The sequence below is a fragment of the Hibiscus syriacus genome, unplaced genomic scaffold, assembly GCF_006381635.1.
Source record: "Hibiscus syriacus cultivar Baekdansim isolate YM2019G1 unplaced genomic scaffold, ASM638163v2 tig00112383_pilon, whole genome shotgun sequence".
In the NCBI taxonomy this organism is placed as follows: domain Eukaryota; kingdom Viridiplantae; phylum Streptophyta; class Magnoliopsida; order Malvales; family Malvaceae; genus Hibiscus; species Hibiscus syriacus.
Window position 1 is genome coordinate 79463 of NW_024063319.1, and position 14968 is coordinate 94430.

Below are 14968 nucleotides of genomic sequence, written 5' to 3' on the forward strand. Positions count from 1 at the left end.
AACGTCTTTTTCTTTCTTGATCCATTCTTCTTTAGGAGGTGACAATCATACTTGACTGACCCATTATTGACAATTGAAGCACACGGGGAACTCTTCTTCTTGCTCAATTCATGCTTCACTTCCTTGGAAGTCATGAATTTTTTGAAGAGCTTGGCCATCTCTTCTTTTTCATCATTGTCTTCATCCACCTCTTCACTAGAATCTTGATTGCTCTCATTGGTGTATTTGAAAGCAATGCCTACATTCTTATTCTTCTTGTTTTGCTTCTCTTTATTTTCTCCCTCTTCATTCACCATCAACTCATGAGTGAGAAGAGAACCAATCAGCTCATCGAGAGTGAAAGCCTTTAAATTCTTAGCCTCAATGATCGTCGTCTTCTTCGATTTCTAAGACTTTGAAAAAAAGTAGATCGTCTTCCTCACAAGCTTCTCATTATGTATTACTTCTCCAAATCCCTTAAGACCATTAACAATCACGTAAAATCTATCAATCATAGCTTTGATGTCTTCATCAGGTTTCATCTTGAAATTCTCGTAGCTATGGTTGAGAAGATTTATCTTGGTTTCCTTCACTTCATCGGTTCTTTCATGAGTAACTTGGAGCTTGTCCCATATTTCCTTGGCATTGGAACAAGTGGAGATTCTTCCATATTCATCCAGGCCTAGTGTACAAAAGAGGATGTGCATAACCTTAGCATTAAGTTGGAACTTATTCTTCTCTCCATCACTCCAATCATCCATCTCACCGGGTGGAGTGGAGTAACCCTTCATGATTGAGTTCCAAGATCCTAGAACATTTGATTGAATGAAGAGCATCACCCTATAATTCCAATAGGCATAATTTGTTCCATTGAAGAAAGGTGGCTTGTTGACCGGTTGAGAGTCTTCGATGTAGTATGAGCCAGAAGTCAAAGCCATCTTCTTGTAGGTTACGTCGAGAATCAATAGAGCTTCTTCTAAGATCGTCTCAAGGTGGTTAAACCTTCTAATGAGTCAAGCTATGATACCAATTGTTAGGATTTTCGAAGCTCAATCTGAACAATTGAAAATTACAAATAGGGGTGAATTGGTAAAAATTTGTTTAGGGAGTAAGGAGAATAAAAGATAGAAGAATTGGCTTAGCGATTTATATTGGTTCGACTTCTCAACTATGTCTACCTCCACTACCTTAGCTCCTCATTTAGGATTTTCTAACAAATTTACTAATTTGTTCTTTCTTTTTCAGGGACAAAGAGATAACCTTTATACAACTCCTTAGCTTTTCAAAGGCTCAGCTAGAACCAAAACCCCTTTATAAGGAAAATAAATGTAAATAAAGAAAACCTCTAAAAGGTAGGGTGTTTACAAGAATAAAGCTCACAAGAACAAAATATTTACAAGATAATAGGAATAAAGAGTGAAAAGCTCTTCTCTTATGTTTGATTGTTTGGATAGGTGTTCTAACCCTTTTTCAAGTGTCTTGAACTTTTATTTATATGTTGGAATGAGTTTGTGGTCGTTTATAGCCGTTGGGAGTATTTTGGAGCCGTTTGTGATGTTTTCTCTGCAAAATAAAACTACCCAATACAGAGGGTATCGGTACTCCTACAGGGAGTATCAATACTACCTTTTCTATTTTTAAATAGAACTAGTCATTGGGCCTGGCATTATCGATACTACTATGTAAAGTAGTATCGGTACCCCTTTGTGTATCGATACTTTTTTTATATTCTAGAATTTGAGCAATGCTGGTAGTATCGATACTACCTAGTGACTATCGATACTTCCTAGTGAGTATCGATACTTCTTAGTGAGTATCGATACTTCCTTTACCATTGGTATCGGTATCTTATGAACAATATCGGTATTGTTCCTGTTCATGAGGTATCGATACTTCTTATCTAGAAAAACATTTTGTGCTCAATTCCAAGTTAAATGAACTTTGAATTATTTTTGAAAACTAAAAACTTTGAATAAATTCAATTCAAGTCCAAAAACATTTTGCTATAAATTGTTATATCAAAACATAGTTCAATAGTAAAATTAAACTATAAGTCCTTCAGTTCTTGATACTTTCTGAATTTGGATCCGAATTTAATCAAAATTTCAATATGACCCCCGATTTTAGTTAAAATTTCAATTTAGTCCTTAGAAGAATTTTAAGAAAATTTTAGGCCCTAAGTTGGGATATGACATACCCGATACTTAATCGGGTACTCGCTGACCCGGTACCCAATTTATTAGATATATTATTTTTATTTTATATTAAATGTTTATTTATAATTTTCAAATTATTTCACTCTAACATTCTAAATTCCTATTTTCTTAAATTTTACTACCATAACATTCAAAATTTTTAATTTCTTATATTATTTTACGTTAACATTCTAAATTATTTTTTAAAATATTTATTTTAACTTTGAAACCCTTGAAATTTAATTATATTTTTATTTTATTATTTAATATTTTCCATAATTTGAATTTTTGAATTTTATGTGTGAATTATATATTATAGACTTTAAATTTTAAATTATATATATATATATATATATATTAAAAATAATATAATTTAAAGAAAAAAAATTATGAACCTTATTCGTGATTCGAAAATACGGGTACCCAACTTACGGGTATCTGGATGTCATGGGCCGGGACACAGACCGACATTTTAGTACCCGAAAATTTCAGGTATCCGAAAAATCGGGTACTCGGTTTTGTACACCCTTACTGTAATCGGGACCATTTGTATATTTTATCTTTTTTTATTATCTATTGGCACAAGCCTTTGGGTAGTTGCCACGATATCTATTAGGGTTGTTCATGGATGGTTAAACCGTACCGTTTAGTCTAAACAGTCGGTTAACCGTTATAACTATTATGAGATTTTTCTAACTGTAACCTAACTATTAAGAAACTGTTAATCGCTAACGGTTAACCATTATTAATAGTTTAGTTATAGGTTAACCTACGATTAACCTATTACAATTATTTGTCAATTTTTTTCATAATTCATACTACATAATATATATAACTTAACATATACTTACACCGATGTAAGTAAATAAAATAAAAAAGTGTAGCAATTAACATATTGTTACATCGGTCCAATTATGTACATCTCCAGATATCTTAGTATCTAACAAGAAACACATAATTATATTGGTGTAAGAATATTTCTATATTTTCAAAGAAATAAAAATTAAAAATGATAAATATATATTAAATTATTTGTATACAAATTTTATTAAATATATATATATAAATTATAAATAATAGAAAACTATATTAAGTAATTTATGTAAAAATATAAAAAGTAGAAATATAATTATAAATTTAATTTCTTAACGGTTAACCATTTATCAAAACTTGTAACTGTAATCTTAACGTTAACCATCATTTTTATTGGTTCGGTTAACCGAAACAGTTTAATATTAACGGTTCAATTAATTAACATGTTAAATATAACGATTATACCAGTTAACAGTTACACTTAACGGTTCCGAGGTTTTTTGAACACCCTCAGGGTTCGTTTGTTTCACGGAATGTAAGATTACCAGTGGGAATGTAAAATTACCAGGGAATAAGATTACTGGGAATGTTGTATTTTGTGTTTGGTTGGTTTAGCGGAATGTAAGATTACCGTGTTTGGTTAAAGGAATAAAAGATTATTGGAATGTATATTTGACCAAATTGTCCTTATTGTTTTTTAACAAGTTGGAAAATATTTATATATTTTCTTTAAAAAAATTTAAATTCATAAAATTTATATATATTGTTTTTACAAAATTGAAAATATAAAAAGGTTAATGAAATGGTAAAATTTTATTTTAACCCCTGAACTTTATATAAAATTTTAATTATAGATTTTTTTTGTAAATCTAAAATAGTTTAAGGATAAATTTGTAATTTAACCTTCGTAGAATTTTTATTATTCAATGACAGAAGAATGATATTTTTGAAAAAAATTTAAGGGCATTTTAGTCCAAAATGCCGGTAATCCAATAATACCTAAGGAAAGGGAGGTAATGACATTCCCGATAATATACCTCAAAAAATCCACTATTAGTAATCTTGCATTACCGAGAATGAGATTCCCGAACTAACCAAACGGGGGAATGTAATGCCCCTTAATATCTATTGTATGAAGAGCATACTAAAAAGCCTTAAAGGCCTAAAAGTGGAAGGTAGATCGAGGAATTCCATTTCTAGGAGTTAATTTGTTTCCATTTCTATAAAATTTATGGTTGGTTCCTCAAATAAAAGTGAAACTACATAAATAATCTTTGTTATTAGAGTGAGCTTTTATCTTTTTGTCTATATTTTAAAAGTAATAATTTAAACATTAACATTATCGATATATGATAAATCAGTTATTCGATATGAATTGTTATCACTCCAATAATAAAATGTTGATATGAAACTGTTGGGCTACGTGAGATAAATACATTGAATGACGGTTGAGTTCATTTTTATTTTAACCGATGTTTGATGTGATAGTTTATAAGAAATTACAAAATAAAAAAAAGACTTAGTTTATCAAAATATTCGAAAAATTTATATACTTGAATCTAATTAGTCGTGAAAATATATGAATGAATTATCGGATGAACCAAAATCGATCATCGAAGACGGGTTCAAACTTTATACATGCATAATTAATTTCATATCCATCATGAGATCTTTTCGTGCCTTAACTAGGATTATGGGTTACATTTATTTGCATAGATAATTTTGTGAACCAAATAGGTCTTAGTCTACGCTAGGGATTTTCCCGCCGTTTGGCTACACACAATGTCAACAATACAAGAAGCCACTTTTCCGCCGCCCAATCATAAAAATTTTCTCTCTTTCTCTCTGCTCTTTTTTCCCTCACTCATCCTTGTTTCTTTCCTTTAGAAAACTGAAGATCAAATATATTTCTGGTCCACTACGCTTCGATTTCCCCCTGCATTTGCACTTTGCCTAATGAAGCTTAGATCGCGTAAAAGGAACTCCGGCCTCTCTGACTGTGGTAAAGCTATTGCCCTCAACGACTTTTTCTTTTTCCATGGCTTAGGGTTATATTCCCTTTTATACATTACTATTTCTCCTCATTTTTCTTCTGGAAACGGTGGTGAGCGTTACACTCCCCGCACTTACATTCAGGTTGTTTTAGGGTCTCCCCGTTAATTATTAACTTTACTGGATGGTTGGGTCTAACATTTTTTATGACTGTTATAATTTGGAATTATGTTAATCTTGAAACAGATGAGCACAGTGACGGCTCTGACAAACCCGATGGTCCTATTATGTTGGACTCTTTCTCTGACTCAGAAATATATATGCCTTCGTCCGACTCTGATTTAGGTACTTTTTCTTCGATGATCAGATAAAGAAATCTTTTTATTCCCCTTTCCATTTTTTGTATTGATTTTTTGATCTTGATATACGATAAAATGATTATATGGTTGTAGGGGAAGAGTAAATTTTGGACTTAAATCATAAAACAAGGAAACCTTCTGGTATCACCGTTTCTGATTTTGCTGAGCCTTCAACAAACAGAGGCAACGGTGAGCAGGAATTGTCTGAGCAAAATGAAGTCAGCGGTGACTTTAATGTGTCGAGCACAAAGAAGAGAAAGAATGCAAAAAGGAGAAAGAGGAAGAAGTCCGGGGAAGTGTTAACGTGGGAGGTTTGGGAAGAAGAGAATGAGAAATGGGTTGACGAGAATTTGACAGTAGATGTTGATCTTGATAACAGAATCCCGTCATAACTGAGACTTCTGAGGCATCGTCCGACTTAATTATTCCTTTGTTGATATACCAAAAGGAATGGTTGGCCTGGGCTCTGAAACAGGAACACTAGGAAACCAAAGGGGGAATCCTTGCAGATGAGATGGGAATGGGGAAGACGATTCAAGCAATAGCTCTTGTCCTTGCCAAACGGCAATTCTTCCGTGAAATTGGTGATCCCAATGGTTCATCAGTGACCTCGGGATCGTCAACAGATTTGCCCAGGATCAGATGCACCCTTGTTGTTTGTCCGGTTGTTGCTGTGAGTCAGTGGGTAAGTGAGATTGATCGGTTTACTTCTAGAGGAAGCACAAAGGTGTTGGTTTACCAAGGTGCCAACAGAGGGAAAAATATGAAACTGTTCTCAGAGTATGATTTTGTAAAAACAACTTATTCTATTGTTGAGTCCGAGTATAGGAAATTCATGATGCCGCCAAAGAGTAAATGCCCATACTGTGGGAAGGCATTTCATCAAAAGAAGCTCACTGTTCACTTGAAATATTTCTGTGGGCCTGATGCTGTTAAAACATTAAAGCAGTCTAAACAAGAGAGTAAGAAATCAAAAGCTACGCTTATGTCAGACAGAAAACTTGCTAGTAATAATGAAACTGATTTGAGAAAGAAGGGTAACAAGAAGAAAGCAAAGCTTAATGAGGGAGACAAAGACATTGAATTTGAGTTTAATGAAACTTCTGCAGACATAGAACATATCTTGCCTCGAGGAAAATCACCTCTGCATTCTGTAAAGTGGGAGCGCATCATCTTGGATGAGGTGAATCATAGCATAATTATTATCTATTGAAAAAAAATAGGAATATACTATATCTTTAGCTTCATTTTTTCACTAGAATTTTTGTAACACTTCAAAAATAAAATAATGGGAGTTTCATCTCAGGATTTATAATCTACTAGAAATCATGTCCTACTAGAATTTTTCTGTGTGTTACACCTTTCCTCTACTTTTATATCAGTTGATGCTTCCTGTGGAGGGAAGAAAAACATAATTTTAGAATGAATACTGTTAATTAACTGCAATTTTGTATTTTTCGACGTAGGCTCATTTTGTAAAAGATAGACGTCTAATACTGCGAAGGCTGTTCTTTCCTTGGAATCCTTTTACAAATGGGCTTTGAGTGGCACTCCACTACAGAATCGTGTTGGAGAACTATACTCTTTGGTAAGTAACATTTGTGTAGAAATTGAATTGCTATTTCAAGTTTTATTTTGTTCCTTATCTGTTTTCCATTGCATTCCCCAGGTTCGCTTCTTGCAAATAGTTCCATACTCCTATTACTTGTGCAAAGATTGTGACTGCAGAATTCTTGATTATGGGTATGGGTTGTTACTGAATTCTGAATTTTTTTTATGCTATGGTTGATCCTGATTTAATGTCACAGCAAGTTCCAGAATGTTATTGCCAATTCCCTTTTGGACATAGAGTTTTAACTTGTAGCAATCAGATCATCCAACTTAAAGATTGTAACATAATTAGTAACTCTTTCAATGACTGCTATAAGTCCATTGATGGAATGTTTGTTTGGTATTCATGTCAGTTCCATGTGTGTCATGTTGAACCCTTCTTTCATTTTTTGTTCTTCTCTTAAATATTCACCTTCTTTTTAGAGTTCTTTTATTTTAGGAATTCTTTTTTTTATGCGCCTCATCATAGCTACTTTTAATTAAATGTTATAAAATATTATATATTCAAACTAGGGCAATAAAGAAAGAAATGACATAAGAAATAGAAATTAATGCAAAAAGAAAAGGGTGAAACCATACTTCGAATTGTAATAATAAAACAATATATATTTAATGGTTGTGAATATAAACTTTTGCTATCATTATGCAACTTACTATAGACCGAATGGATTTACATTTTGCAATATACTTTTACATTGTAATCTGAAATTTAATCATATCAAGGATTATTTAATTGATAGGTGTCAGTTAATGTATTACTTCCAAGACTTTAAAAACGTTAAAACTAATTTGATTGTGTAAAATTAAGTGTATCTGCTTCAACAAAAGATTTTGCATTGATCTATTGAGAAAAGCTCTCAACATCATATTTATTTTAGTTATCGTTTTTCTCAAACAAATCACCGAAATTGACGAAATTTGATTGCATTAGCATCCTTTTGTATTAAAATTCACCAAGAAACACCTTCAAAAAAATTTCACATGGAAATGAAAAATAAATCAGTACATAAGATTTTTTTACAAATATAAATTATGACAAATGTACACAAAGCATTGCATGGCCTTATTTCTGATTGACTATAACTTTGGTTGCTTGCAGCTATTATGAGCTTGCCCTCGTCAAGCTTATAAGGGCAAGATTTGATTGACTGAATTGGCTATGTTTAATATGACTGTTTTAGATGGTCTGAATTCTGAAATGATTAGAGTGAAGCAAATTTGGGATAAATATTTCGGCTTAATTACCCCATGCTTATTGGCATTTCAATTTCAAATTCAATTTAGGTACATACATAGGTAAGCTGACAGAATTCTATCAAAAAAAAAATAGGTAAGCTGACAGAATTGGTCTGCTGTTCGGTGTTGTTTTGTTGCCTCTTGGACACAAGTGATACTTTGATTGGCTTTTATATGTTTCTCTTATGCAATTGTAGCTTTGCCGCTGGAATCCTTTTCCTCTGCTTGTAACTTAACAATTTTGTTATTCTTATCTCATTTGTACAGTACATCAAGAGAATGTTCAAACTGCCCCCATAGTTCTGTGAGACACTTCTGTTGGTGGAATAAGGTGAGTTTTGCAATCCTTTAGATTTCCATTAGTGTTGGTTATGATAAAAATTTACTGACTTTTTTATTCTGAAATATCTTTAAAATCTTAGTATGTGGCTACGCCAATTCAAAATCATGGACATGGTGAGATTGGAAAAAGAGCTATGATATTGCTAAAACACAAAATTTTGAAGAACATTGTCTTAAGACGTACCAAGAAAGGCAGGGCTGCTGATCTTGCTCTTCCTCCTAGAATTGTAAGTGATTTTGACCCATACATGTTCTCAAACATCCACATGCCCAAATACAAACACAATTGAAAGCAAATGATGGATTCTTGTTTATTCTTAAAATTCCTGTTATGCTTCTTCTCCCAATGCCCTCATCCTACAGATTTCTTTAAGACGGGACACCATGGATATTAAAGAAACGGACTATTATGAATCCTTGTACAGTGAAAACCAGGCACAATTTGACACGTAAGTTACCATATAGATCTTTAGCTTTTGATTGCTGTATTGATTGAAAGCACCTAGTGGTGTACAACTCTTGGTTAAAAAAGATAGATATTCTCGGAAATACTTTCATTGTTGTTCAAAAGAAAAGATTAAGAAAATTCTAATTAACTAGGTATAGATTGTTCATATCACCACCACTAAGCATTTTTTCTTATTGTACCTCACCCTCTTTTCAATATTTTGACTGCTAATTTGGATGTGTTAGCTTATTAATTGTAAGGATCAAGCTGTTTACTGAAGCATTTCATGTCCGTTTTAGGTCACACTGTACCTTCTGTCTTGACAGGCATATTTTTTCGATGTTTGGTTTCACTTGAATCTTCATTACTACGATGTGGTTCTGTCTATTCATTCTGGATGTTTAATGCTGGAGCTTTTGATTGATATATAATATTTTATTATTTCGATTTTATCTATTAAGTATCGGATATATTATGGACTGCTTGGAATAAAGCTTTATTTGCAAGAAAACATAGTAACTTTACTTGCTAGAGTTGTAAGCTTTACTGATAACCTCGTTATTATTCTTATTATTTTCTTCGAACTAATAGAGAGAAACCGGAGGCTTTTGTTAACCTTTTGATTTCTAGAGTTCCAACTTTCTTGCTTGTTTGTTCAGCCCTAATTCTTTTATCCACTATTGTTTTCCCCTAAAACACTCCAATATTGCCTAGTCCCCATCACAGTGAAATTGGGGCTGTTCATATTTTTCTGAATGATCTGAAAAATCTAGTTCAAGCTACTCTTTTGATATTGTCTTATGCACTTGAAGCATCAAAAGATGGTTTTTCTTTTTATGGTGTTACGCACTTATGCTTTGTTCTTGCATTTTTAATGTTCTCTTCTTGCAGATATGTTCAAGCAGGAACTGTAATGAACAATTATGCTCACATTTTTGACCTCCTCACCCGCTTGCGGCAGGTGACCAAGTCTTTACCTACATCATTGGATGAAACATCCTTCTATTCTGGGTTTTCCCCCTATGGGTTAATGAAACAGTGCTTACCGACTCAACTTGAAACTTGGAATGCTGATCTACAAAGCATAAAATTGGATCTGATATATGTTCATCCTCTTTCTGACTTGCTCACATATACAATACATCTATTTGGACTCAGTAGGGCATTAATATTTATCTAATCTTAGAAAATGACATAAAGGGGTAGTACTCATATAGGTTCATCCTCTTTTTTACTTGCTTACATATGCAGTACATCTTTTGGAATTTGGACTCAGTGGGGCATTAATATTTTGTAATCACTAAATATATTGATAATAAATTGCATATCCTTCAACTGTTTTGCTTTTTAGTTTTTTGTATTATCGACTTATGCATGAATCCTATTGATTTGTGTTCCGTAATTTGTAAGCTTTAATTCTGGTTTAGATTGCTTTTTTCTTCTGAACTTGAGTAAGTAATTGTAGCCTGAATCAGATTTTTTAATGTAATTATATGATTAATTATTGGTATAAGGTAATTTTCCAAAAATTATTATGGAGTGATCTAAAATCAATGATTTTTTGAAGATGATGTGATTAAGGTTTGATACAACCAAAGAGATATTGTCACTTGGTGACTGTTTAGCATTGTTGGAAGGCGTGGTGGGGAATCCCCCTCACTGCCCTGGACCAGTAGTGGATTAGATGGGGTCCAGGTGGGACTGGGGGGTGCTCCTCGCCGCTCCTACAGGATGTGCTAAATGGGCACATAGATAAGACCAAGTTGTTGATCCTTTCACAATCACCCTTATCAACTATGGCAAACATCCCTGTGGTAAACCTTTTTTTAAGAAAATGAAATTCTAATAATTTATACTGATCTGTTCAATCAAATGTTTTTATGGGCAAAATTATAGGCTGTTGACCACCCTTACCTTGTGGTTTATTCGAGTACTGCTGCACAAAGAGCTGGAAGCATAGAAAACAGTGATAGGAATAATGATGAACAAGTATGTAGCATTTGCAATGACCCTGCAGAAGATCCAGTGGTGGGTTACCCTTTCTGTTGTTCTCTTTAGTATTTTCTTACTTTACTACTTCCTGGAATTATAAATATGTAAAGCTCATAACGGATATACTTATCCATCCACCCATTTTCATATTTGAGCGCATAGTTAGAATAAGACGCCACTAAAAAGATAATAAAATAATCACTACAAATTGTGAATGCAGAATATGTAAGTTTCTGTTTTGTTTGAATTTCCTGGTTCTGATTGTTTCAGGTTACTGCATGTGAACATGTATTCTGCAAGGCTTGTCTGATTGATTTTTCTGCCTCCCTGGGATATGTCTCATGCCCCTCTTGCTCAAGATTGCTTACTGTTGATATGACTACGAATGCGGATGCTGGAGGGCAATCTAGTAGGACAACACTGAAGGGTTTTAAATCCTCAAGTATTCTAAACAGGATACAATTAAATGATTTTCAGACAAGCACGGAAATAGAGGCTTTGGTATGTCTTATTGGGATTCATTACATGCTAAAAAAGTTGCTAGACAATTTTGAGAGGACAACATCTCTACTATATGCTCAACCATTGTTTGCATTATGTAGAAGAGTTGTTAATGGCTATTGTATCTCTCCATTATAATTTATTGGCATGGCAGTACTGGATGGTTTAGCAGAAGCTTCATATAACTTGTAAAAAACTTCCTAAGATAGCCTTCCAAAAGTTGGTTTGGAGTTCCCATTTGGCATGTCTTCATATAGTAAATTATTTTTCAAATCCCATTGACTGGCAGTGGCTTTATGTGTATACTACGTTTTCATCAAAGTTGCAAATTTTTGCATTTTGAACTTCAATATTGTCTTATGTTATGCTGCAGTAGCAGTGCTATTCATATAATGTAGAAGCAGCTGCATTTCTTTGTTAAGATAAATGGATGATAACAAAGATAAATGAAAGAAACATGAAATACTATATTCAATAGCATGAACGGTTCACCTATAGAGTAGTAAATCTGGTCCGATTGTTAGACTGATTTAGATTTTAGACACTCATATACTTCATAAGACTTGCTGTAATACTATTGCTGCCGCTATTGACATTGTTGCTTTTATTGTTTTTTTTTTTATTACCGATCATTATTATGACCTATGGAAAATTTTTATTCCATATTGTTTACTGTTTACCCCTTGATCCTCTGCTAACAGAATTTTCATGGTTTTAGAGGGAAGAAATCAGATTCATGGTGGAAAGAGATGGTTCTGCCAAAGGAATAGTTTTTAGCCAATTCACTAATTTCTTGGATCTCATAAGATACTCCCTCCATAAGGTTTCTAAAATGAGAAACAAATCAAAGTCTATTATAGTTCTTTTATGTAGATAAGAAAAGATGTTTATTATAGTTCTTTTATGTAGATAAGAAAAGATGTCATTATAGTAGATTGGCATGTTTTGCAGTCCGGCATAAGTTGTGTTCAACTGGTAGGGAGCATGACCTTGGCTGCACGAGATGCTGCAATCAAAAGTTTTACTGAGGATCCAGATTGCAAGATATTTCTCGTGAGTTTAAAAGCTGGAGGGGTTGCCCTTAATCTCAGTTGCATCACATGTAAGTAATATCTTGTGAAATGCTTGTTCAGCTTAATCTCTTATATCTTTTGGTATCGGTATGCAAAAACCAATATTTTGGAATTGCCTCCTCTTATTGGGATTATTAAGGTTGCGGTTTGTTTTAATTTTGCGATATATAGTTTTCCTTATTCGAGTTTCTTGAAGATGATCCAATATGAACACAGTAGTGTTTAGGTTAAAATGGCTATTTCTTTGTTTAAGCTTTCCTATATTATTAAAATGGTTGTCTTTAAACCTGTTTAGGTTTTCTTGATGGACCCTTGGTGGAACCCAGCCGTGGAGCGTCAGGCACAAGACAGAATACACCGAATAGGGCAATGTAAACCGATAAGGTTGGGTTGGGTTTGCCTCTTTCAATTCCATCCTTAAAGATTGTAACAACTGTTTTGACTTGCTTGTGTGGTATAGGATTGTGAGATTTGTTATTGAGAACACCATAGAAGAGAGGATATTAAAGCTGCAAGAGAAGAAGGAATTGGTATTTGAAGGGTATGAGTTAAGTTTAATATTTTTGGTGTGAATACTAACGAAATGAATAGAAGTGTTTTGGGGAATTGGACAATCATCAAATGGTATTGGAATGTTTTATATATTTGAATGTTGTATGTGGTGTAGGACCGTGGGTGGCTCGACAGAGGCTCTAGGAAAATTGACGGAGGCAGACATGAGATTTCTATTTGTGACTTGAGAGCTGGATTGTCATAACACTCTTCTAATCAAATGTATGTGAAACTGCTACCAACTCCTTGCTTGTTTCTGTGACTAGCTGTTTTATTATTGGAACTAAACTAACGGACTTGTTCAATGGTGCCCATGGACAGACCCAGGATTTTATATTAGGGGGGGAGAACTTGAATTTTTAAAATTTTAGAGGGACAAACTTGAACTTATAAAATTTCAAGGGCCGAATATATATTTTCAATAGAATATACATAGAAAAAATCTAAAATATATGGTAATTTTGAATTTTTAGGGAGGTGGCCGTTCTCTTTTCCTGCTCTCCTCTCGGTCCATCCTTGTGGTGCCTAAATGTTATGTATAGGGAAGACAGAGGGGTTGACGTCCTATTTTAATTTTTATTTGCTGAATTTTAAAATATCAACACAACAAAAATATATTAATTAATTTTATATTTTTACAATTATATATTATAAAGTTAATTAACTTTTTTCCTAAGCGCTGAAATAGGGTTACAGAATTAGGAGATACCAATTAAAAGAGAGGTATCCCTGGGAAACACCATAAAAAAGAAAAATGATCAATCCTCAACTACAAAACAAAATTTAACAATTGAACCAACACCGAAAATAATCTTATATAAACTGAATAAATCAAAAAAATAAGCAACGAAAAAAGGGGTGATTTATTTTGGTTAGTTATCGATTTTAGAAATGATCATTTATATTATAAATCTATTTTTATTTTAATTACTAAATTATCGACTCTTGTTATATTGATTATGTGATATATCAATAAAAATATTAATTTTGAATTTGATTCTTAAACTTTTGAAACTTCATTTTTGTCCGATTAATTGATAAAATCAAATTATTAAAAATTCATTAATCATATTTTTTTAATCGTTAACCGAATATAATTTTTTTTTCCTAAAATTTGTAATTGAGATCTTTTGTAATTTATTAATTATATTAATTCAAATTTATTAGAGATATTTTTTCTTCATTTAGGTTAAAATTAGATTGAGTACTAAAAGTTTAACATGTTTAGTGTGATTAAGAAATATTTGGATCTTAAATCATAAAGAGTTTGAGCTTAAAATATATATGTAATATATATGAAATATAAAATATTTAACAATTTTGATTAATTTAGTTAATTAATTAATTTCAAACCGAACTAATAGACAACAAACTTTGAAGAATTTCTTAATCATTAGCCAAATTAATATTGAATTAATTGACCAATTAACTGAACAAATTTTAATTTGATCAATTAAATAGAGTAAAATTAAATAATGAGCATCCCTACCTTCTCCCAAAATACTTCTCTTCGTTAACCCAAATCCTAACTTTATGTCTGTTGTTGATGTTATCTTTAGTTGTCATCTACATTCTCTCTTATCCAAAGTGAAACGTTGGGATAAAATATTCTAAAAAAAAAAAATAGGGATCAAAATGACCATTATGATGAACGTTAAGGTTATTTTTGACTTTATGCTTTTTTTTTCTTGATTCCCACAATATAATTCCAAACTTGTTTGTGGTCAACTTTTGAACAAGATCTCTAAACTATTTTTTTCACCTTATTCTTTGGACCATTTATCTCAACTTAAATGCATATATATATATATATATACCTGTGTTTTACCCAGACTTATTGGACATTGAAGCCCAACCATCGTGTGTGATAAAATG

At 32.5% G+C, this 14968-nt stretch overlaps 1 pseudogene; it reads left to right on the top strand.

Moving 5' to 3' along the window:
- The first annotated feature begins 4849 nt into the window (after positions 1 to 4849).
- LOC120178927 lies at positions 4850 to 13335 on the top strand (annotated as a pseudogene).
- Positions 13336 to 14968: the final 1633 nt, after the last annotated feature.